Source organism: Canis lupus, chromosome 2 (assembly GCF_003254725.2).
Source record: "Canis lupus dingo isolate Sandy chromosome 2, ASM325472v2, whole genome shotgun sequence".
In the NCBI taxonomy this organism is placed as follows: Eukaryota; Metazoa; Chordata; class Mammalia; order Carnivora; family Canidae; genus Canis; species Canis lupus.
The window spans coordinates 44,147,893-44,173,824 of NC_064244.1; the positions used below are offsets into that span (position 1 = coordinate 44,147,893).

Sequence of the window (25,932 nt, forward strand, 5' to 3'; positions counted from 1 at the left end):
TTTTTAGAAGTAAAAGCCTTTCCTGTTTAGTCTTTTACATTGACCCTTTACGAGAAGGCCCTTGGAAGACCTTTGTCCTGCTCTCACATTCTCTTTGTCTGGATTGGGGGAAAAGGACATTGAGCCCGTTTTCTTGGAAGTCACTGGGCTCTGGAAGGGGCTATCTGCTGACAGTTTTTTCAAGCCCAAAGGGGACAGGGAAGAAGGAGGTAGAAATTCAGGAGAGCATTTTTGTTCAGTAATAAAACTTGAAACTGTGGAGTTTTCTTTCTGTTGATTTCCTCTCTTAAGACTTGCTGTATCTTTAGAATTCTCTTCTTCCTTGAGTAGGAGGAAGAGGTAAGGGGAAAAATATACAGTGATGTAAATGATATTAGTTTTATCCATACTGAAATAATTACTGAGCATACTGAATAATTACTGGCATCTTGCAATTAATTCTTAGAACAACCCCAACAGAGAGGTACACATATCATTTCTTAGCTAGAAAAACAGAGTTTAAGTAATTGGTGCAAATGTCATAGAGCTCATAAAGAGGAGCTGAGATTCAAATTCAGTAAACTGGAATAATCTCAGAAGCCTTATGCGAAGCAAAGAAAGCCGTATATGAAAGGGAACATACTGTATGAATCCATTCATCTGAAATCTTAGAGCAAACAAAAACTAAGCTTATAGTGATAGAAATCAGATCAGTTGTTGCCTGGGGGAGGGGCGGGAGCAAACTGACTTCACGGGGCAAAAGGGAAGTTTTTTGGGAAGATGCTCTATTTCTTGATTGTGGCAGTGGTTAAACAAGTGTATGCTTGTCAAAACTCATTTAACTATATGCAAAAATAGATGTATTTTAATGTATGTAAATTTTATCCCAACAAAGTAGATTTTTAAAAAAATGATCCAAACAATATGGCACAATCTTTCCTCAAGGAAACACTGCCACAAAGAAAGAATCTGTATGTCTACACAAGGGAAAATAGGATGGAGCAAATAAGTTCAGGATGCTCGATATTAAAGAAAACTGAAAAAAAAAAGAAGGAAGGAAGGAAGGAAGGAAGGAAGGAAGGAAGAAAGAAAGAAAGAGAGAGAGAGAGAAAGAGAGAAAGAAAGAAAGAAAGAAAGAAAGAAAGAAAGAAAGAAAGAAAGAAAGAAGAGAGAAAGAAGAAAGAGCTGTTTATGTTTCTTCTGGCTGAATCATCGAATTAGTATATCTGTATTTTTCTAGTTAGCAACAGAATGTTCCACTGTATTTAATTAATAGACACTTACTGAAGTTATGTTTAAATAGGCAACGTATGCAGAGTTCAGAATCCAGACATTCTTTTGCTTGATTTTCTTCTTCACATTAAAAAGAAACCAAATTTTATGAAATTAAGATATCCAGGTGATTGCTTTTTTACTTATCTTACATCTGTAAACAACGCATATGTGAAGATAAGGTATTGACTAATCCCTAGCTCAAACTCAGTAAGGAATGTGAGTTATAAAATTAGTATCAGTTCAGATCAAAGGAATAGTGTTAGCAGACCCAACTTTGGCAGATAGTCTGCCTTGTAGCACATTTTACCAAGACGTTTGGATAAAATCTCTTTCTTATTTGTTGGAAAATTAACTTTCAAAGACATTAGTCATCTTCCTCCTAAGAACTTCACTTTAAAATACCACAGTATAACCCAATTTACTAGGGTGAAACAGGAAGGGGAAGATTAATCCAAATATAAGTATTAGCTAAAAATAGATGCTACATGGTTAAAAGATCTGAACAAACACTTTGTCAGAGAAGATATTCAGATGACCAATAAAGACATGAAGAGATGCTTAACATCATCGGTCATTAGGGGAATCCAAACTAAAACCATAATGGGATACCACTACACATGCATTAGAGGACTAAAATTAACAACAACAACCACAAGCTGACAATGCCAAGTGCTTACAAGGTTGTGGAGCAACTACAACTCTCATTCTGTGATGGTGGAAATGTGAAATGGTACAGTCACTCTGGAAAACGGTTTGACCATTTCTTGTAAAATTAAACAGAGGAGCCTGGGTGGCTCAGTCAGTTAAGTGTCTGCCTTTGGCTCAGGTCATATAAATAAATAAAATCTTAAAAAAAATAAACATATGACCCAGCAACACCATTCCTGAAAATTTATCCCAAAGAAATGTAAACTTACGTTTACACAGAAAACTGAACACAAATGTTCACGGCACCATGATTCTTGATAGCCCCAAGCTGGGAACCATCCAGATGTCCTTCAAGGGGTAATAGTTGAACAAACTGTAGTTCATCCATACCATGGAATATGACTCAGCAATAAAAAGGAATGTACTGTTGATACACATAACAATTTGGATGAATCTGTAGGGATTTATGCTGAGTACTTAAACTCAGCATGAACCTGACACGAGGCTCGATCTCACAACCTTGAAATCATGACCTGAGCTGAAACCAAGAGATGCTTAACCAGCTGCACCAACCAGGTGCCTCTATATTATTTCTTATGACTGCCTGTGAATCTATAATTGTTTCAAATTAAGAATAATTTTTTAAAAACAACATGAAGTCATATTACTCTCCTCTTCTAAAACGTTTGTTAGCTTTCCATCACACTCAGAATCCAATGACTTCTCACTGATGCCTCAGAGTCCTTGCCTGATGTGGCCTCATGCATCCCCTCCCAGCTCATTTCTTAACCATTATTTCTCCAACGACTTTGTGTCTAACCCCACGTGACTTCCTTCCATCTCTCTTTTACTCATAGGCCATTCCCACATCAGGACTTTTGAATGTGATGCTTGCAGCCTTTAGACTTCTCTTTTTCCTAGATTTTAGTATGGCTTACCTCCTCCCTTAATACAATTGCTCACATGTCACCTCCTTAATCTCACTTGCTCACTTAATGTCATTTGTAAAATATCACTTCTTAGAAGAGGGCTGGCCTTCCGACTGTATCTAAAATAATACACTAGCATTTCCCACGTTGTTCTCCATTCTCTGATGTTGCTTAATTTTCCTTTTGGGTATTTATTCTTACCTGATGCTATAGCAGCATTTTGTACTCTTGTTTTCTTAGGATAAAGCACACATAACATAAAATTTACTATTATAATATTATTTTAATTTATTTAGTAAATGGTAATGAAGTTCTATTAGGGTAGAGGCCACATCTTCCCTGTTCACTACTGAATCCCCTGGACCTGGAACAAATATTTTTAAATAAATAGTTATTAAATTAATGAATGAATGAGTGAATGAAAAGCAAGTTGGGGAAGCACATATATCTATCTATATGAGAGAATTTGTGTGTAAAATTTAACACAGAAAACCATTATATATTATTTAGTTGTAGTAGGCAGATAGTGGATATTGCTGTCATGGGGTGGGGTGGTAGTGCTTTGGGGATACTACATCAAGAGTGAGGAAAAAGATAAATGATACCTGTTGGCCATTAATGTTTTGCAGAAGATGTGGGAATACAATCTAAGGAAAATTATGCATACAAAATTGTTAGCAACTCCTTTCAGTTGAAATAGTTTTTCTGGATATTTCTTTTAAGCTGTCCTATTGAGGAATTAGCAACTGTGAACTTCTTTATATTAGATTACCCCAAAGCTTGGGTTTTACCAGGCAACAAAACATTGTTTATGGACTTCAAAGAATCGTACTAGTGATTCGAATTGAAATAATGTAATAATTGATCAATTAAATGCTCTTGAATCTACCTATGTACTCATTCCATTGCTGTTACTTGATTTATTCCTTCATGGACTTTGATTTTGAAAGAGTCATTTTCTCTGTGCAAGCTCTGGGACTGCTTCTCCATGAGGTTATTCAATTCTATATTATCTATTTTATAGCTTCATTATATCAACATAGCGCCTTGCGTGCTATAGGCTATCCATAAATGTATCTTAAAATAAGGAATAAATAAAGGGCGTTTGGTTGTATTTCACATATTTAAGAATACGTTTATTTCCTCTGAAATCCTATGAAGTCATGAAAAGCTATACTGCTAGAAACTCTTAAAGTAGTTAATGGGAAATTTGCATGTTTCACTGAGGAACATGAAGGCCAACACCCCATGCTAAATTCTTGAAGGACACAAAGAACCTTTTTTATTGCCTTGCATTGCAAACTCCTCTGGGTTAGCTGCAATACATTTTTTTGAATACATGATGGGCTGTATTATATTTTAATTCAATGCTTCTGGCAGGTTCCAACACACAGGTGTGTGTGAATCAGAAAGTAGGCAGCTATGTTTATTTGGTTAGGAATTGTATAGGATGACATTCATTGTCCCTCAGGAAATCAACACAGCCCAATATAATTGACTGTATTTTATTATGTTTGGAATGTTCATGTTTCCCCAAGCCAGCTATGCTCTATCCAATTACAGTTAAATCAGAAATATTTAAAGCATTTTCCGCTTGTAAATGGTAGTTGACAGAGGTGGATAAGCTATTACTCTGTATGAGTGGGTTGCCCCAAGTGTGAGCAGCTCTATTTCTGTTTAGTGTTAAGGTCAGAGATATGCTGAAAACCCCTGGCAGGACAAAGACTGTGTTTCTTAAATTTAAGCATGCATCAGAATCATAAAGTTTGTTAAAGCCCAAGATTGTCATGTTGAGGCTAATTATATCTTAATAAAGCTGGAGGGAGGGAAAATGATTCCTGAGCCCTTATCCCAGAGATTCTGATTCTACAGATCCAAGTGGTGAGGACGGGGGGGACACAAGCAATTGGATTTCTAACAAGCTCCCACAGCTTTTAGAGCACCCCACTGGGTGGACCAGAGCTAGCCATGTAACTAGAATGAGAGATAGGGGCTGCTAGTAATCCAGGTGGCTGAAAAATTAGGTGAGAATCAGCTGAAGAACTCAGCTGAAGTAGAAGCAGGAAGAAAGTACTGCTTCTGGGAAGACGGCTAATGAACATGAAGCTAATTATGTGGGAGGTGACTCATAGGATAATGGAGATGATTCGGGGAAAGTGGTACAGCAGAACTGAACGGAGACGTGGAAGCATCACTGAAGTAGTGATGCGTGTGGAACATCAGACCAGAGCCAAAGATTTCTTGTACTGCTTCTGAACCTTTGCGCATTTTGTCCTAAGGAGACAGCCAACTGCCATGCATCTTAGAAAACAAAATTATATGATGCTTTTAGATAGATTATGTGATGTTTATATATATAAACATAAGGGGGTAAAAGCCATGTCAGACACTCCCAGTTGCTTTCCCAGTATCCGTTCGCTCCTTTTCGTTGCCAACAGGGAAACATGAACTCAGGACAACTGGATTGGTTTTATATCCTATTGGTGGCCCTCACAATGGAGGCAGATTTTATTGAGTGTAGCAGTAGGCCCATTTATAAAATTTGATTTCTCAGCTTCCTTTAATATATGCAGATTCATATGACTGTATTCTAGCCAAAGGGCATGACCTAGAGTCTTTCAGGCAGGCTTCTCATTGTCCTATTGTCTTCCTGATTTAAAGAAATAGAAGGATAAGGTTACCCATATATTGCTCTTCGCCGTTTCTTCTTACTCCTTTCCTGGAATGTAGTTAGGAGGGCTGGAGGTGTAGGAGCCATCTTTGGAAGCATTGGGACAAAAGCCAAATGAAGAGATGGAAAAATCTGGGACCCTGGCATCCTGGAGCTTCTCCACCAGCCCCTGGCTGCCAACCCTAGCTTTCTGTTGCATAAAGAAAGTATACCCATTTGGTTAAGCAGTTGCTTTGGTGTGCCTCTTAAACGGAGCCAAACAAAATCCCTAACAGATGAAATGGGTATCGTATATTGAGGATTTACTGTGTGTGTGTGTATGTATGTATATATATATATATATATATATATATATACATATATACACACATACATACATATGCCAGTTACTTTTCTTTTCTAACAATTTTATATGTATTGTATCATTTAATCTCCATAGAGCCCCCTGAGGTATATTGTCTCCATTTTATCGAAAGAAATATCTTCTTATTCTAAGAAGAATAAATAGCCTTAAAAAAGAATACTATCCACCTTAAATAATGCCAGTGTCAATTCACTGGGGTAAATTTGACATTTGTTTATATTAACTTGGTTTAACTTCTCAAATAGTCTTTCAACACCTACTTTATAGTGATGTTGTCCTATGTGTATTGTATTGATTTCTAATTATCCGTCTCCACCTCCCACCAGGCTCAGATCATGTGAAACTTCCCCTAACAGAACCAGTTTTGATTCTTGTAATGTGAGTGTAAGCTATGGAAAGACACTGGCTTGAGTAGAAATAGCCCCACTGTCGATGCCACCGGTATATAACACAACTTACCCATGCACAAGCTGAAATGAGTATTGTATCCCAGTGGCACAGATGGTTTCATTAATTTTTTTTATTGCAATTGTCTACCTTAAAAGCCTGTCTGTGCTAAGTCATGTTCCTTCCTTTCCTCTTTAGAGAAAAGTGATTAGAACATTAAGTGAAACAAATTGACCTGAACCTCAGAGATAAAGGGAGAAATTAGCTTGCAAAGAAATGGTCCACACTATGTGGAATTTATTTGCAGCTTGGATATGGGGGTAGGAGGTTAGCAGCCTGGGAGACAAATTGAGAATCTAGTTTTAAATTAGATTTTAATATCAGTCTGGAATTCTCGTTAACCTCAGAATGACTGTAAATTTCATTGGCACTTGAGTATCCCACAAAATCATTACTAAACCTCAAGTAATAGTTTTAATGAATCCCACAGCCTAGTCCCCTATATGGAGAGGATCACATAAGTCTACAAATCTGTATCTTCTCAGTCAACGTGAAAAATAGAGTCATGAGGCATAATCAAGATCAAATCATAGAATCATTAAATTTTAAAGATCTCAGAGTATTAAACTGACTTAATATACCAGTTTATAAGTTCAAACATTACAGCGGGGAGGTGGAAGTCATTTGTACTAATATTAAAACCAGGACTAGAATTAGAGGCTCTTAATTCTTAAGTTTCTTTCTAGTCTCCCAGGGTCTCCCATGAAAGCTTCCCTTAGAATTTTTTCACATTCTAAGTCTCAGTAGATGTGTAAGATTCTTTAGTGGTAGGCTCAAGCAACTGATGACATTCAAATGTGTCTTTCTTGTTAAAATCAAATCCTCATCCTACAAGTGGTCACATATGGCATCAGTTCCCCTTGACAGAAGTAGAGAAAATCCTTGTGTTCAAAGAGCTCAAGTAGCAGCAGTAAACCACACCCAGAGGCTGCCAGAACGTGGAGAGGAGTCAGCACAAAAGAGTGGGCTTAGCTTACACTCAATCTGCTTCCCAGCCAACTCCCTCAGCCATTTATACAGTGATTGTATAAATTCAGTTTCCAAGGTCAGCTGGGGTGTCACTAGAGGCAGGAAGACCTAGATGTTAAGGTGCATTGGCTCAGGTGTCAGAATGCCTGGGTCACACGCTAGCTCAATTGATAACTAGTCTTAAAAATTGATCTTGAGAAAGTTACTTGTCCTCTCTGTGCTTTGGTTTTCTCTATCTATAGAATGGACCTCCACAGAATTAAAAGGTTCAAATGGATGAATCATGTGTGATCTCTGCTTGATCCTAGCACTATATTGTCACAATCCTAAATACATTCATAAGGACAAGACCAAGCCTTGAGTCAACTCATCCTTTTCTTCTCATTGAAGATGAACCCTTCACATTTCTTTCCATCTAACCAACTCTTCTTTCATGGGGTGGTTTGGAGATTGCTGGAAAGTATAATCTTATTTTGTTTTCATCCTGTTTTGTTTTGAAAATTTGGAGGAGAGGCAACAAGTAGGCATTTATACCATCTGCATGCGTATTTCACATGGCTGGGGATCATCATTCTCCTCTATCCTCAGGACTAGTTTATTTTTCTGGGAGGGAATCATGAAACCTTTTGAAAATCTGATGGCAACTATCATCATCCCCTCTCCCACCAGCACTACCATCACATACCATCATGTTTGCATATTCAAACGTTTAATGTGCAATTTTAGTCACCTAGACAGCCCTTGATGCCTTTTCAGGATCCTTTGGGAGGGTCAGTGATAAAGCCCTCTATTCAAAGTCTGTGTACACTTTTTAAATAAGCACATTTCCAAAGGATGGATTAATTTTTTTGGTGGGGACACCTGGGTGGCTCAGTTCATTAAGCATCTGACTTGATTTCGGGTCAGGTCGTGATCTCAGGGTTGTGAGATTGAACCTTGTGTTGGGCTCTGTCCTGAGTACAGAATCTGCTTGAGATTCTCTCTCCCTCTCCCTTTGCCCCCCTGCCCTGCCCCCACTCTTCCATATGCACACTTTCTATCTCTGTCTCTAAAATAAATAAATCTTAATTTTTAAAAAAACTCTGGCTCAGATATAATTTGCGAAAAAATGCTAAACAACAGAAGTGATTTGTTCTCAACATCTATGGGAAAGACACATTTCTTTTCAACTGTCTTTCCCTTTTTGGTGATTTTGGACTTCCTGGGCTATGCTAAATGTGATAATATTCAAAGTTAGCCAAATCTCTCTTAAGGATCTGCCAAATTTTCAAAGCAAAGTTATGTAATTATGCATTTTCAACAGAAAAAAAGTAAAGGTGCACATGAAAATGTGCCCAAAAATGTGGAAATGTTATCAGAGACAAATTATGAATTTATCACCTTAAAATCTGGATAATGTAGAATTGTGATTCTTGTTTTTCAAACCGTATTCCTGATGTTTAACTGTGTGAAAGGAAGTTAAGCAGAGGCCTTATGCCTGCTCTGTGTGATAGCAGGGGCCTTATTTTATTGACTACATTGTAGAACTGAGCTAACTTCATGGTCAAAGTCAGAAATCCTGCTCAGTATAACTTTGCCTTGATGAGGCACAGAGTGCACTCCATTTGCCATATCTACTCAATATGAAATGACATTTGTGAAATCAAAATCATGCTAAAGCTCTGACCATCACATGTTTTTTGGGTGGACAGAGCAGAGGAAAGTTGGACGCCTGTTTGTTTCAGCAAGTACAGCCTCTCTCAGCCCCAGTTATCCTTGCACCAAGTGACTGGTTAAGTCATTTACCTTCAACATCCTATTCAGTGCTCCTTCTCCTCTTCCTCATGACCAATCAGCAGTAGGTTCTTGATTGATTGTGTGTTGTTTTCTGTTCTGAAGATAATCGTAATTACCAAGAGTCTGATACTTATTAAGGCTAGGTATTATTCTAAATGCTGATGAAAAAAATATTAGTTCTCACACCACTCTAATGCTGTAGGTACTATTATTATCCCTCTTTGAAAGATGAATAAGCTGATTAGCAGGAAAGGTAAATATCCTGGTCAGGGTCACACAGTTAGCCAGAAGCAGAGTGAGACCTCACAGAAGCTGTCTGGTTCTGTAGCCAGCACACATAATGACTCTGTTGTAGGAGTAAAGGAATTGTGTATTTCAGATTGGGATTCCTAGAGCAAGTTGCTTATTTCCAGTGTATTTTCCTCCAGTTGAGACATTTAACCAAAATTTACATAGTTTGAAATTGGACCCATTAAAAAAATTGCACCCTTGAATATTGATATATTTATTCTCCCCTCATTCACATTTGCTTTTAATTAAGTCCTTTCCATCTCTCTTATCAGCCCCCTGGCTATGGACATATAGATCACTAATGGGGTAGGAGTTCAAAATAAAGTATGATTTATACTAATGAGTCTTGTAGTTTATGTGACTCAAATTTAATTGAGTCTTAACTTTTCATCTGCTTTTATGTGTGCTGATATCCAAAAATCTTTGCAAGTTCATTTTCATAAGAAATGAGCTGGTAGTGAAATACACTGTTAATCAGAAATTTTGAGAATACATCTACCAGAAGTTGAGAAATTAAGTGAATTAAAACACATGAGAAAAATAATGATATGATACATGTAAGAAAGCTCCTAGAAATAACTTCAATGTTAACTAGGGATTATTTATATACTCACCACTTGCTCTTTACTCAGCTTGGTGGATAATAAACTTGGTGCTCTGATGTCAGAACTTTGTGGTAAAGATGTGTTATTGTAGAGCTTTCAAGTGGGGCTGCAGGTTAAAACAAAATGCATTAAAGGTATGATGTTCCAACATTTTCAGAACAATGGGATAGAGTAAAAACAGCATCTAAATGAGGAGTAAGGAGTCCTGTGTTCCTTCAGCTGGACCATCAACATGCCAAGTTACTCCTTGAGGCTCAGTTTCCATAGCTGTAAAACAGGAAATTGGACAATGGTTTTCAAAGGTCATATTATCTCTAAACATTCCTTAGTTCTTGAGACTGAAATGGGTAAGGAGTCAAACTGTGGCAAATTTGACCTTGTTGCGCTATCATTCTTGTTTCTTCTTAGAGAGCTTCTCTTTGGTGTAGGTCTCTTGTATGTCAATGCTTTGAAGAAACACAACCCACTTAGTTTCAGTAGAGCCTGTGGTCCTCCTATCCCTCATTGGCACTGGTATGTGCTAGAAGAGAATTAAACTATATATAATAATTGTTATTTGTTGGACTCCCTCCTCATTCAGTTATTCGCTTGTTATAGCCTCTCGTATTCTAAGCAATCTCCAAGGATCTCCCCAGGATGTATTAGTGTTTAATTTTAATAAACCTATTAAGTTATTGGAATTGGGTTCTTTGCAGGGGAGAAAGAAATTTTGAGTGTTTCTTGTATTCTCAGCATTAGGCATGGTGCTTTGCATTGAGAAATCTATTTGGTGAATAGACTGGACATGATAGAACCTACAGTCCTTAAAATATGCTTTGTTTATATCTTTATCCTTGTGCTTGTGTGATATTTGTTAGCTTCCATGAATTCTCTGATCAGTTTTAGGTATTAGAGTAATATAACTTTCAGGTATTAGAAAGTCTAACCTGATCCAAAACAAAATGTTCATCTGGTATCCAGTTCACAGTTTCTCCCCCTATTTGGAAAATGGAAGTGAATCTGTTCCTTTCTTCTTCTCAACAAACTGATTACATACATATTATCTCCAATCCTCTTGACAATGGATTAAAGTTGGTCTGATTCATAGGATTTGACCTACGGATGTCTGATTTTAAAGCACATTCTTCTCACTGCCTTGTTGCCTTTAAAATTTCAGTTATTCACTTGGTTGGTATGTGTGTAGGGGGAAGGGGCTTTGAGTTTGATTCTCTTACATTATGTTCCCAAATGAAGAGAATCAAAAATTTCAGTTAGGTTCAGAAACTTTTTACTTAACCTGCATCTTTTTGACAAGGTTCAATTGCGTCACAACCTGATCCTGTCTGATGTAACTTGGAGGCATTTTAGAGTTAATGCAAAGAGGAGTCATGATTCCTGCTATAAAATATAAATACTTTCTCCAGCACTGGCACAAGCACACCAGAAATGCAGAATCAAAGAAATATATACTTATAGAGAAATTATTTTATAGATGACATAAATCAATGAATTATTAAAGGACATTCTTGGATTTGAGATGCAAAGCATGGGACTTTTTCAGAATTATTAATAAACATTTGAGAGAATCTAAACAAAGAATTTAGAAATTATGTCTTGGGATCAGGATTGAGATTATTCCATGTGCTGTAATGAATATTATTTAGTAAGAACAATGAATATATACGTTCTATGTGAATCATCCTCATGTATATTACACATAGGTTTAGGACCTCAAGGCATAATTTCTCATTCTTCAGGCAACAACTTTAGAACTTGAATTGTTGCTTTGTCTTTTTAAAATGTATATTAATATGTTTTTCAGTAAATATGGCGAGTCCTGGGTTTTTAATTGAAAGCTCTTTAAGGAATGTGGTTAAATATAAATCAACAATGTCTAATAGATGCCACTTGGAAAGGTTTTTTTTCTCCTACACAAGAGAAAACAGTGGGAAATGGTGTCTAAGGCCAAGAAATCATGTTTTCTACTCATTCCAGGTGGAAAATACATGGGCGACTGTCAAAAATATCTGCTGTACACAACTGGAGATGATACAGGAGGCTGTGTAGTCGTTACAATACAATAATGCAATATTTAACGCTACAACCTAATTTCCAATTACATGAAGTTCAGCATACATGTTAAGGTGTTTTACGTTGAGTAATGAGTGTATTTTTAATGGATAGGGATCTTTCCTGTAGGTTGCACTGTTTTAGAAGATATGCAAGTGCATTATAGACTTAGGACACCAAAGGTGGTAAAGATAGAAAGTATAAGACCTCTTTTGTTAGTCTTTAAAGATTTAAATTCTCTTGGGAACTTGGGGAGGTATTAGGATGGAACATCTTCATTAAAAAGTAAAGCTTTACAAATCTGAAGTATAACTCACTTCTGAATCACATGGGGAACAACCAAAGCACCATGACCTTATGAAGCTTCGTTTATTTTCCTGGGGCTCAAACTCAAGCTCAGTTGATTCCCCTGACTGCATTCCTCAGACCTAGTGGTGAATCCAGCACCTTCATTCAGGATCATATTGAGGTTTCTGAACTGAGCCTAAAAACCCTCTCACCACTGCTCCTACATGTCGCTCACACGGAGTAGCTTCCTCATGCTCAATCCCACAAGCTTGGCTTCAACCACAAACTTATCTCATGCTCGGTAAGTCCCTTTCTACGACACCTTGCCATGAAAACGGCTTTGTGTCCATCCCTTAGCTTACTAATTTAGGCTCTTGAGACTAAATTTTGGATGACATGAAATATCTCTTAAAGAGAGAAACATTTTTCCCCCTCCAAACCTTATTTTCTTCATTTCTACCAGTGCCTCCTTGGCTACTCCCTTACTTAACTCCTACCTCTGTAATAACACTTTTCGTGAAACATTTTTAAGATTCCTTTGTAAAGATACATTTAAAATTTTCTGTATATTGTAATTTTCTGTTTCATTCTCCCATCTGCTATTTAAATTTTCTTCTCAGCAGAAAGCCTTGCCATTGCTTCATTTCCACACGTGGCAGGCATTCAAGCATAGCAAATTGGAATCACAGTTACACTGAAAAGAGAAGAAGATGTGCTTCCCAACAACCCGTCAGCATCTCCCACTAGAGGCCATTTGTCTTTCCTGCCTTTTTTTTTTTTTTTTTTTTTTTTGGCCTTTTAAGCCAATAACTACCAAAGACAAAATCAGAGCCCAAGTCAGTAGCACCTCCAACCATTGTGACACAAATTACTGGATTTGATCATTTCAACTTTCAGATTCCTATTGAGATTATTCCTCATGGAGAATCTTAGATGAATGTGTCTTCTAAACTTTTAGCAATCCTTTCCTCACCATCTGGTTTCCTCCTTTGGTGACCTCTCAGCCAGCATCAACCTTCTCCTCCAGGCTCTTGGGCTGGGTTCATTTCCCTTCAGCTCAAGCCTGGCTCTTGTAGGAGATTGCCGTCTGGCCCAAGGACGTCTTTGTCCTCACCACTTTCCTGACACAGCTTGGCTCCTTGCTCTGTCAAGCAGCTTGCTCCCATTAGCCTTTTGCTTTTAGGACCTTCTCAAAGCAAATGTCCTTGTGGTCCTCAAGCCCCAGGAGACCTAGGTTGCTCTTTCTAATGTGTTCTCTGACACCTCCCTCACTCCATCTCTGTCAAGGACCAAGGAAATTCCATAGTGCTCTAACACATTCCAGTATAGCTAACATACAGTATTATATTAGTTTCAGGTGACAATATAGTGATTCAACACTTCCATACATCACAGAGGCTCATCATGACACGTGCCCTCCTTAATCCACATCACCTATTTTACCTGTTCCCCCCACCTCCCCTTCCCCTCTGGTAACCATCCGTTTGTTCTCTATAGTTAAGTAGAGTCTCTTTCTTGGTTTGTCTCTGTCTCTCTCTCTTTTCCTTTTCTCATTTATTATTTTTTTTCTTAAATTCCATATGTGGGTGGAATCATATGGTATTTGCCTTTCTCTGATTTATTTCACTTAGCATAAGACTCTGTAACTCTATCTGTGTAATTGCAAATGGCAAGATTTCATTTTTATGGCTGTTTAAAATATATATAAATATATATATATATATATATATATATATATATATATATATATATATTAGTTGGCCATAAAAAATAATGTGTGAATGTGGTATGTGTGTGTGTGTGTATGCCACATCTTCTTTATCCATTCATCTATCAGTGGACACTTGGGCTGCTTCCATAATTTGGCTATTGTAGAAATGCTGCTATAAACATAGGGATGCATGTATCCCTTTGAATTAGTGTCTTTGTATTTTTGGGGTGTATACCCAGCAGTGTAATTACTGGATTACAGAGTAGTTCAATTTATAACTTTTTGAAGAACCTCCACACTGTTTTCCACAGTGACTGTACCAGTTTGCATTCCTGCCAATGGTATAAGAGGGTTCCTTTTTCTCCACATCCTCACCAACATTTGTTGTTTCTTGTGGTTTTTATTTTAGCTATTCTGACCTATGTGAAATGATATCTCATAATAGTTTTGATTTGCATTTCCCATGATGAGCATCTTTTTATGTGTCTACTGTATGTCCTCTTTGGAGAAATGTCTGTTTTATCTTATACCAGTTTTAATTGGATTATTTGTGTTTTGAGTGTTGAGTTATAACAGTTCTTCATATATTTTGATAACCCTTTATCAGTATATAATTTACAAATATCTTCTCCCATTCAGTAGGTTGCCTTTTAGTTTTGTAGCCTTCGCTGTGCAGAAGCTTTTTATTTTGATGCTGTCTCAATAATTTATTTTTGCTTTTATTTCCCTTGTCTCTGCAAACATGTCTAGAAAAATCTTGCTATGGCTGATGTCAAAGAAATTACTCCTTGTGCTCTCTTCTAGGATTTTTATGGTTTTAGGATTTTAATCCATTTTAAGCTTATGTTTGTGATTGGTGTAAGAAAGTGGTCCAGTTTCATTCTTTTGCATGTAGCCTGTTCAGTTTTCTGAACACCATTTGTTGAAGAGACTGTCCTTTTCCCATTATATATTCTTTCCTCCTTTGTTGAAGGTTAATTGATCACATAATTGTGTGTTTATTTTTCTGTTTCATTGATCTGTGTGTCTACTTTTGTGCCATATGGCTTCTAGATTTTATGTTTGCTTAAAACGGCTTTTCTCACTCTCTCTTAGATTACTAGGGCTGCCATAACAAATTTCCACAAACTAGAAACAAACTGACTTGAACAAAAGATATTTATTGTCTCACAGTTCTGGAGGCCAGAAGTCGAAAATCAAGGTGTCATCAGAATCATACTCTCTCTGGAGGCACTAGGGAAGGATCACTTCCAGGCCTCTTTCCTAGCTTCTGGCAGTTTCTTGGCTTATGATGGTATAATTCTAATCTTCACATGGCATTCTCCCTGTGTGTATTCTGTGTCCAAATTTTCCTTCTTATAAAGATGCCAGTCATACTGGAATAGGTGCTAGCTTAACTAATTGTATCTGTGATGACCCTATTTCCAAGTAAAGTTACATTCTGCAGTAATGGGTATTAGAAGTTCAACATATGAATTTGGAGGGTGGAGGAGTTCAACCCATAACCTGCTCCATACTTATTAAAACTGTCCTTTCTTACAGAACTTTCAGATGACCAGCAAGCTGAATTGATCATTTTTGTTTGTTTGTTTGTTTGTTTGTTTTTTGTTTGTCTGTTTTTCCCATTTGTGGGCTGCCTGAAATTTATTTTGGTATAAATAGTAAGGTAGGGATAAGGATGTGCCTTGATATTTTACCAAAGAATTAGTTAATGCTAATTTCAGTGTCTTACCCATTATACTATCCTCTGCAAAACCTAGCAAAGTACTTGAATCATAAGCAGATATTCCATAAATGTCTTCTAGATAAAATCACATCAGTTAACTATAAAATTTTACCTTTCTGACTAGATAATAGCTTATCTAAATATTTGAAATGATAAGGGGCTATCTAAACCTTGGATCTCAAATTGTGAAGAAATGCTAGAGAAATAACAAAGCCCAAAGCCATAGCGATTTCAAGGATATTGGATTAAAGAAATACTAACATTTTCTGTCTATATGAAGACTGATTTATAAGACAGATATCTTCTATTCTTACTGGGAGGTGGTAGCTAGATTATTTGGGGTATGTATGTGTATTTGTATTCAGTGTATGTATGTTAGGGGTGGGCAATAAGGGAGAAGGCCTAAAAGTAGCCATTTAAGCCCACAAAAATATTTATGAGCAACGTTTTACAGCAATGGTAAAAATCATTGTTGATCCATCTAAATTTTAAAGCTTAGAGAATCCTAATTCACAATGCTAAATTCATAAATATTTTTTCATGTTATAGAAACTATTGTAAACTAAGTTTTGATGGCTAGTAATGAAACTGATGTGGGTCATATTTGATATTTGGTAAACAGAAGATACATATTTGGGATTTTAAACTGCAAATAGCTGCAATTCAAAAAGTATAATGTATATTCATGCTCAAAGTGATTATAGTCACTAACCTGTATTTTAAAGGGAGTACATGGAAAAATAGTAATAAATAAGTAAAGAGATAGTACATAGAGTCAACCAGATAATTGATAAGCTTCTTTAAGTGAAGAAGCTTCACTGTATAAGGTGACAAGATAAGCTACTGACTTTGGGAAAGTAGTTAGGAAAAAATTATGTCAAGAACTCATCTCTCAGCAAAACAAAGAAAAAGGTTTTTTTTTTGCTTTTTTTGTATTTTAAAATGATCTTCCCTGCATGTTTCAGAGAAAAACATTGATGTGTTAACTTTTGAAACAAATACTTCTTATATTACTGCAATTTTTTTCTCTAAGAGATTTATTTTAAGCTGAGTAAAAATCTAAATGCAACCATCCTCTATTTTAACAATAACCTGAGTCATTCCAATTTTGATATAATCATTAAGAAAAAAATATGAATAATGCTGAGCTCCTTCATCATTGACTCAAAAGGGTTATTCTTATTAAAAAAATATTTTTCTGTCTTTGCTCAATGTAGGAAATAGGAAAAAACCAAAACAACCTATATAACCAGGAGAGGCTATTGTGTGTCTGAACTCAACTTTCTTTTTCTGCTTGGTGAGCCGTATCATTTTAGATCCTGGCTAATATGTGCTTCCTGACCTGATGGACTCCTAGATGGTTAGATTGTGGCCCCTGTCCTACTCTCCCCACCCCTCACCGTCCTTGCCAGAGCAAGGAGACATCTTGTCGGGCACTTAAACAAGGAGGGACCTTGAAGAGTGAGGAAAGGAGAATACTCAGGGTGGGATGCGTATATGACTAAGGGGACCTGGAAGTACTTGAATGCCTAGGTGGCTTTCATTAGATTCATTGATGACTTTGAGTCTCTTCTTCACACTTTGAACTGGATACTTTCTTTAGCTCTTTCATCTCTCAGTAGCCTGAACAGTATCTATCTCCCTTGAAAGGGAAGTCTTTGTCCTGATTGAGGACACACTCTTTGGTGCATTTAAGCCTCGGTATTTATGAGGCAGACAGCTCTATTATGTATTAAGCCTGTATTCTCAGCTAGAACACTTTAGTTCTACTATTTAAGCCTTTTTCACATGGAACAACGCATTCTGCTTCTTGATAGTCTCATAGCCCTTTGTTTCTCTGACCAAAGGTAGTTTTTCCAGTTCACATCTTTTCAGGAGATATTTCCCTGAGAAGAATGCCTTTGGATGGTCTTTATGGTATTTGAATATTTTAGCTTCAAATTTAATGCTGCTTCTGGGCTCAAAAACCAGAATCAGAACCAGAGAACTCAAATGTGAGTTATTCAGCAAATGCATACAGGCTTTTCTTTGCACAGAGAAATAAGCAGAGGGAATGTTTTCTTCTGCATTTGTGAATGGCAAACATATCCTTTAGGAAACAGAATGTTTGATTTTCGGCAAGAAATGTGTGCTGAGCTCAGTCTTTTAGAGGTTCAGTTTGTCAGCAGATTTTTGTGTAATTCAAATTTCTGCTTATTTCTTTCAGAATCTAAAATTCCTCTGAATATTTTAAATAACGGATGGCTACAGCCTTATAAACTGAAATAAACAGGAAAATTGGCTTTATTTACAAGTGGTAGTCAGGAAAATGTGGCACTAATTTATAGCAAATAAGAGAATCAAAAAAGGGAAGGAGTTATATAATTTGTGAATGAGAAGTATAAAAATTCCCCCAATAGAGAAAATGAGATACCCTAAAACAGTACCAGCAATTTAGCTCCTTGTAAAGTGAGCCACTGAACCTTCCTCTGAGATCCTAGAACTTAAAGAAAAATAAGTAATTTTGCCAGGCTGTCTAACCAAGAAGAAAAACTTACAGTGCCCAGAAATCAGATCAAGAATGATTAATAAAGAACACGCCTTTTGACTTCACCAATATTAAAGTTGTGAAAAAAGAATGACCTGAATGCTTGTATGTTGCACACACACACGTACATGCCCATGCACATACACACACACACAACTGCCAAGCAATTAAGAAGAAAATAGTTATCCTCTGTATTAGTTTCCTGTTGCTGCTATAACACGTTTCCACAAACTTCTGCTTGCCTCAAGGTTTTTCTAACATGCTAGCCTCTCATTTCCTTGACCTCTGTAGGGCCAGTGACCTTCACCTTCCAATCCAGGTCATTTGCCTACTCTTATGGTGCATCCTAGGCATAACTTTTGAAATCTTAAAATCAGACCTCCCCTCTCTGACTAAAACATATTCATCCAATTTGTTCCCAGAGGGGCCTAATTACACATACAATAAATTTGAGATTGTAAAATAATTTGTCATACAGTATAGAATACAGAAGAATATAGGAAGAAGGCTTCTGGCTAAACAGAGAAGCTTGAATAGAGATACTCCTTTCCTCTGACTTCTAAACCTCCAGTAAAATGAGAGATAAAGAGAACAGGAAAGGCTATGAAGATGATACACAATTCTGCAACAGGAGAAGCCCCTAGTGGAGTGGTAACTGACTCCTTGGCAGGACCTGTGTCTCAGGTACAAGGCGAGGGTAGATTCATTCTGCTGAAACTTGGAAAATCTCAGGACTTAGAAACATCAGGTACCACAAGAAGTGGAAGTGAAGGAGATAGTCTGATAGATTATCTGATGTGTTCAACCAAATAAAAATAGCATTAAAAGGCTGATGGCGTAGTAAGAAAGAATTAACCGTGACTCTATCAATGATGATGCAAATGAGACATGAAGAAATTATTAACTGCCTAAAAGCTTTCTAAAAGCCTAAAAGATGAACAAGAAAAAGTTACTCTTCTCTCAACATTAAAAGACAGTTACATAGCTATACTACTGTAAAGTAGAACATTAGATTAAGTGAAAGTTTATGCTTTTACTGCAATTTTGTTGGGAATTTGGAGGGAAAATAAGTTGAAGTGAGGGTATTCTTGGGTTCAAGCCTCCTCTTTTAAAATAGGAAGCCAGTAAATAAAGTCTAAAACTGACCAATTAGAAATAGCAAGAAAACATGTTGTTGGGAAATATGGTACTTAGATTGAAGTTATATGGAGTATTGAGAACTTGGACTATTTTTTTTTCATAGTAAGTTTAAAAAAAAATTTTATTTATTTATTAATGAGAGACACACAGAGAGAGAGAGAGAGGCAGAGACATAGGCAGAGGGAGAAGCAAGCTCCATGAAGGGAGCCCGATGTGGGACTCCATCTCGCGACTCCAGGATCACGCCCTGGGCCAAAGGCAGGCGCCAAACTGCTGAGCCCCCCAGGGATCCCATAAGTTTTTTAAATAAAGTGTACATGTGACTATGATAAAAATGGACATTTATTAAGATGAAAAACAAAAGTCTCAGAGGGGAAGGTGGGAGATTGGGTTAGGTATCTACAGAAAAGGAGCTTACATTGTATCTGCTGACTTCTATGAAAGCATAGACTTGCCATTGAGATTGCTTGTAGCAGTTATTAACACTACCCATCACATGCTGTCCTTCAGGAAGAGCTAGTTGATGAAATTCATTTTGATTGTTTACTGTCTTCTATGTTAGGCCTACTGTATAGCTGAGCCAACAACAATAAAGGCCACACCAAAGAACTGAGGTGATTGGCCCAAACAAATGCCAGGGAGCAACAGAGTCCCTACCCATAGGAGCAGAACACTCTTGAGGAGGCCATTGCAGGGAGAAACCAGTGATTGCAGGCCTGGGACTGCATAGAAGTTCCTGGTAGTATGCAGACAGCCAATCAGATTTTCCAGGTTTCATTCTTCACTCTACTGTGTCACGGTGCTTCTCTAGGCTGAGAAAATTGTCACTTAAGATAAGGGGAAGGAGGGCAGATGCCTGGAAGTGGCAAGTTGTGCAGAAAAAAATCAAGAAGGAAAGAGGACAAGACACCCGAGGTATTTTATAAATAATGGAGTGAAAGGAGGAGAGGGAGTAGAAAGAAAGGGTAGGGGGAGATGGTTTGAACACCATCTGTTTTTGCTGATCTAATCAATAAAATAAAACTTTTCTCATAAAAGATGCATAAGATCCTAATCAGATTTGCTTATATCCAATGGATGTGCTCACTTCTTGACACTAAAGTTAAATACTCTTCAGGCAGGTGAAAAGAGGGGAATGAAGAATTTGTTAATGAAATGAAAGACTTACCAAAGTGACATTTTGTTTTAAAACAAGTTTTAAAAATTCTTATGAGGATAAAGTTAGGAGAGAAGAAGGTATCAGGATAGCTTACTATCAGATAATTCAGCTTCCTGTCTCATTCAGGGAATTGTTTCAACTCTGTGTAGCCCCACATCTATGAATCCCATAGGGGCGGGGACATAGCTAATGCATCCTCTGGACTTAATTAGGTGCTTGGCAAGTTGTAGGTTATCAACAAATGCTGGTTGAACAACATAAGTAAATGTTTTTTCTTTCCAGTTTTCTTTTTCTCCTTCAAAGTTAGATGTTACACTGAATCATTTTTGCTTAAGGACGTAATCCTAACCACTTTTCAATAGAATTTTTATCTAGCCATGAAAGTTATAGGGGAAACTAAGACAATTATCCATACAATTTAAGTGAAAAAAAAAAAAATGTTGGTGCCCAAATCCTCTAATTTAGCTATCTTATGTTATGTGAATCACATATGTAATTAACTGTGTATATAATGTCAAAGATAAACACTCAAACAACAATATAGTTGCCCTTCAATGTCTTCCTTTTTAGATTCAATTAACAAAAATATCAACAATTCTTTTATAACCTGCCAGTTCTATTATTATCTCTTATCTATTATCTCTTTGTTATGCTTCTTTCTGATTGTCATTCACTCTCTCCCACTCTCTCTCCCATACACACACATGCCCACAGAAATACAAATTTAATTCTTAGGACCAGCTCTCCTATTTAAATGGGGAGGAGAAGAAAGACTCTTGTCAGTTTTTCATCTTGAAATAAATTTATAAACAACAGGGTCACCTTTTGACTCATGCAGTTGTCCAGCCCAGTGACCACTAAAACATTCAACTGAAGGAGAAGAGAAGCCTTCATTTATTTAGCAAGATCTCCCCAACAACACTACCAATTTTAAAATAAGCCCAATGGCTCCATAAAATACAGTTTAAAAACACACAGTCTTTTAGTTTTAAATCTCTAAGGGACTTCAACCATTGACCAAGAGCTCCATAACTTTTTTTGCATTGCTAGCAATCCCAACCATCAGCTCTCCAGTGAACAATAATGACACTATAGTCATCTTTGTTTTCTTGCGTGGCTTATTAGGAAAAGATCATTTTGTCACCTTCATGAGTTGAAGCTCTTGTTGAAATGATTGCAGCTCATTTTGTCCACCCACTAAATACCAAAATAACCTGCTGTTTTCGCAAAATGTGCATTCACTCCCCAAATCATATTTTATGCCAAGTTTTAGAGGAGAGGGAACCATGCCAGAACTCATTTTAAAATCAAGTTCTATTTTCTATTTCTAGTGCTAGTACATGGTAGACAGCTGGAGTTTCATTTAAGTTGATTTCTTCCTTGACACTGTTTCTTTTCATATATGAATTAGCTAGAATCATGCTTAAAATGGAGTTAACTGATTCTGTACTAAAACGACAACAACAACGAAAATTAATTGTAAGTAAATAAAACTCTATAAACATTGCAGTAATAATACGCGTGGTGTGGCACTTAACATGTTTTCTTGCAGTTAAGAAATAGTGGTTTTATTAATGTTAGTTAGGAGACTGCACCTAGTAAATTCTAGTCTAAATTAATGTGGCATAAATTGAGGTAGAAGATAAAAAAATAAGAAGACCCAAGTCAGGTAAAAAGAATAATGCCCAGATTACATTTAGTATAATGAGCCTAATTCACATGTTACTGCAGCTCATCCTATGTATAAGTTTAAAATATGCTTATAAAAAATGTGGCTGGGCATTTAGATGTACTGGTATCCTTTGTAGTCACTAATGTATTATTTGGTGTTCTTTAGTTTATCAAGTCTTAGACTTTGATCACTGAAAACATTTCTGATCTAAGTCCCTGAATAGATTTGCTAAAGTTCTATTTGGTTTATAATCTCTGTTTATTTCACCTTTTCTCACTTATCAACCATCTTTGATACTTGGGTTAAAGAAGCTATTTCCAACATATCTATTTTAATTAATTTTTGTAAATGCATTAGAAAGGATGGAATGTTTGTTTCTATAGAAAAGCTTAGAATCTTTTTTTTTTTTTTTTTTGGTGCTGAAAGCTATTTTTAATAATTTATTTACTGTCAGCTAGAGATTAGAGTTTTCTAACTATGACCTTGGAGCTGAGCATTCTCATGCTCTCTCCAGAGCTCCCATAAAAGAACTAATTCCATAAAAAAGGTTATCAATTTTGTTGACTTTCCCATTTACTTCTCCCTCTTTTAAGCTCAGAGCTCTGAGCCTTGCTGGCTAAAGGTTTTTACCCAATCGCATATTCTTTATGGCAGCCATGTATACCATGGAACAGCCCTACCTCCCCTACCTTACTCTTTAAGATGAATAGAAGTATCTCCAGAAGCCAGAATAGGTCAAAGACAGTTCTAAATTGCAGGCTTTGATATTTGGCAATGTATTTAACTCTTATCAGTTGTAAGCATGGTCTTTTTTTTATTGTACTGGGGATTCAGTTTCTTCCATTTTTAAAAGGCAACCATTTTATGCCACTGAATTATGAAAACTTTAATGTAATGTAACATTCTATACAACAGGTTTTTGCTCTTCTTCTCTCCTAAAAACATCTCACAACCTTCAGGATATCCTCCCTTATTGTTGTGTTGTACTCCTGAGTGTTTGATAAATATTCAATGCCAAGGATTAGATAAGAATCTGGAGTGCAGTTGGTCTATGATATCACTTAAGCACTAAGCAATGTACTCTAATAGTTATCTGAAGAAAGGAGCAGAGTGCATCCTCTCAGAAAAGTTGAGGAAGCAGTTAAAAGTAATAATCTGAAGAGAGTGCATTTCCACTCCACTTGAAGTGTGCCAAGGGAGCACAAAGAGACAAGAGCATGATTCTTCTTAAGAAATAATTTTGTACCTGCTCCATCACATAGATAAGTGGGTGATGAAGGCCTTTTCTTCACCATGAGGCTACATGGCTACATTGATTCTAACTGCTCACACAACACAAATCTTAGAACAGACATAACCATATAACCATAAACTCACCTGGACCATACATCATTTTCTTTAATAAAACATCTGTAAAATATCTTATCTTGAGCACTATTACTTTAGGGAATGCCCTCTAAATTAACTGAATACAAAATACACATTTATGTAACTGAAAGATTTAAGTTGCTATAGGATCTCAATCCAAAGATGAGTAAATTGTAGAAATTGATGGCCAAGAGTCCATCAGTTTTAGATGTCTTTTGTGAAACATTAATTTGGCACTAGGGAACAAGATAGGATATTCATATCAAATTTATATTAAGAAAATGACATTATCTTCATATAAGCATTAGTATATAACAATGGTCAGGAATTCTGGAATCAAATGTCCTACCTTAACTTCTGGTCTCAGCTCATGGTAGCCATGTTACCTTCAATTTCTCTGGGCTTCAGCTTCTCCTTTGTAAAAACAGGACTAAAAATAGCATCAAATTCATAGAGCTTCTGTGAGGATTAAGTGAGAGTAAACTATGTATAATGCTTAGCATAATGCCTGACATACAGAAAAAGGTCAATAAATGTCAACTGTCTTTATTTTCTGTTATAGAGAATATATATTAAATTCACCAAAGAGTACTAACAAATTATTAATGTTAAACTTACAAAGACAGTGAAACTAAATTAAATACATCTTGGACCTCACTAATCCATCAAGAGATTATGTCTACTGATTTTCTGAGTAGTATCAACTTATTGTCATTAATAACCAAAGATGCAAATATGTCCATATTTAATTTCTGTTCATGGAATCAAAGACAAAGAAATATCAATAAAACACCCAAATAAATTTAAATAGATTGCAAAATGGTAAAGAATATAAAGGTTTCCTGATCTTTCTATTGAATCTCTGGTCTGAGAAGACAGTTAGTCTATCCATTCCTCTAAAATACTTTACAATGTATTCTTTGAGTTTTATGCAGTAGGAAAAAAGATATATGTATAGCCATCCAAATTGTGTCCTCCTATTTGAATGACTTTTCTAAATTCACACTTTTTTCTAGAAGAGGCCTTAAGATTATTGGGAAACTATCCAGAATGCTATATGGCTCTATATGCGGCTCATTCCTCTGCATTAAAAATAAATATTTCTCCTTAATTAATTCTGTATTTATTTGAGTTGGTGTGAACTTTTTTAACTTTGAAATGATTATTTTTAAAAAATGAAACAATAGTAGCTGAATACAGTCCTGTTTCAGTTATCTATTATTGTGTAACCTACTACACTAAAACAAAGTAGCTTAAAATGTTTTACTCTTTCTCATGATTTCATGTGTCAGAAATTTGAACAGTGTATGATGGGAGTGATTTGTCTCTTTCAACATGATGCTTGCTGGTTTGGTATGTCCAGAATGGCCTCTGTACTCACATGCCTGACGACACCTCAACCAGGATGGTTAGGGCAGCTGGGGTTGGCTGGAATCACTCAACTGGGGTCCTAACTGTGAGGACACAGTTTCTCTGTTGGCCTTAGTTTTCCTCCCTGCAGTCTAAGAGTCTTTCCTCCTTTTCCTACTCTCTGTATGTGGTCTCTCTAAACAGGGCACCCCATCCAGCTTCATATATGGCAACTTAGGGCTCCCCAGGCACAAAGTTGAAGCTGGCAGACCTGCTTAACACTTAGGCTGTAAAGTGGTGCAAGGATATTTTGCTGCATTTGTAATTTAAGCATGTCACAAGCCCAGCTCTGTGACATAAGCTATAGAAAGGCATGAGTACTGGGAAGTGCAATTAATTATAGACCACCAATGATTCTGACTACTACAGTTCCATTAGGTTATAAAATAGTGATGTAACTAATAAGATTTGTAATCACTATTAAACCCAGTTGCCACATTTAAAAAGGATAACAATTGATCATGAGATAAGAGGCCATTATTGATGATAATTTGCAGAAGTAGATTTCCATGTTAAATAAGTTGCTCTTAAGCTATTTTTATGCCTAGCCTATTAATAATAGCTCTATATTTAAGTCACAAAGAACCCACAAATTATGATTCATACCATTTTCATTAAAAAAAAAACATCTATTGGTTGCCTGGGTATTCTCTTGTAAGATCTGTAGATTGGTTAGAGAAGAAAGAAAGAGAAAAGATGCTTTGTACAGGTGTATGCTTAGTTTCTGGAGTAAGTATTGTTGAATGTCATTTTGTATGTGATTTTAAAACAAGAATCTCTGGTTATAAGGCATGGTATTTTTATATTTTATAAGTTTAAGGTAAAGACTGATAATTAGTTTGACAGGTAATAGACTTTAGTAGTAATAGTAGTAGTAGTATTAATAATAATATTAATAGTGGTGGCAGTAGTAGTAGTATTTAAGAGT

The 25,932-nt window shown here is 36.4% G+C and overlaps 1 protein-coding gene and 1 long non-coding RNA gene across 4 annotated transcripts in view; one reads left to right on the forward strand and one right to left on the reverse strand.

Annotated features, from left to right (window-relative positions):
• On the reverse strand, window positions 1–25,314 carry LOC112660135 (uncharacterized). Of its 2 annotated transcripts, none has more exons than XR_003136721.3 (7): window positions 24,976–25,314; window positions 23,944–24,024; window positions 10,331–10,474; window positions 9,964–10,221; window positions 9,068–9,154; window positions 1,264–1,332; window positions 1–321 (listed from the first exon to the last, which is right to left on the reverse strand). It is a non-coding gene; the product is annotated as an uncharacterized LOC112660135 (long non-coding RNA). The 2 variants fall into 2 exon arrangements; XR_007406603.1 differs by having other exon boundaries at window positions 23,944–24,053.
• Window positions 1–25,932, forward strand: part of RAB3C (RAB3C, member RAS oncogene family) — a 272,838-nt gene that overhangs the window by 67,782 nt on the left and 179,124 nt on the right. The gene's annotated exons all lie outside the window — the stretch shown is intronic.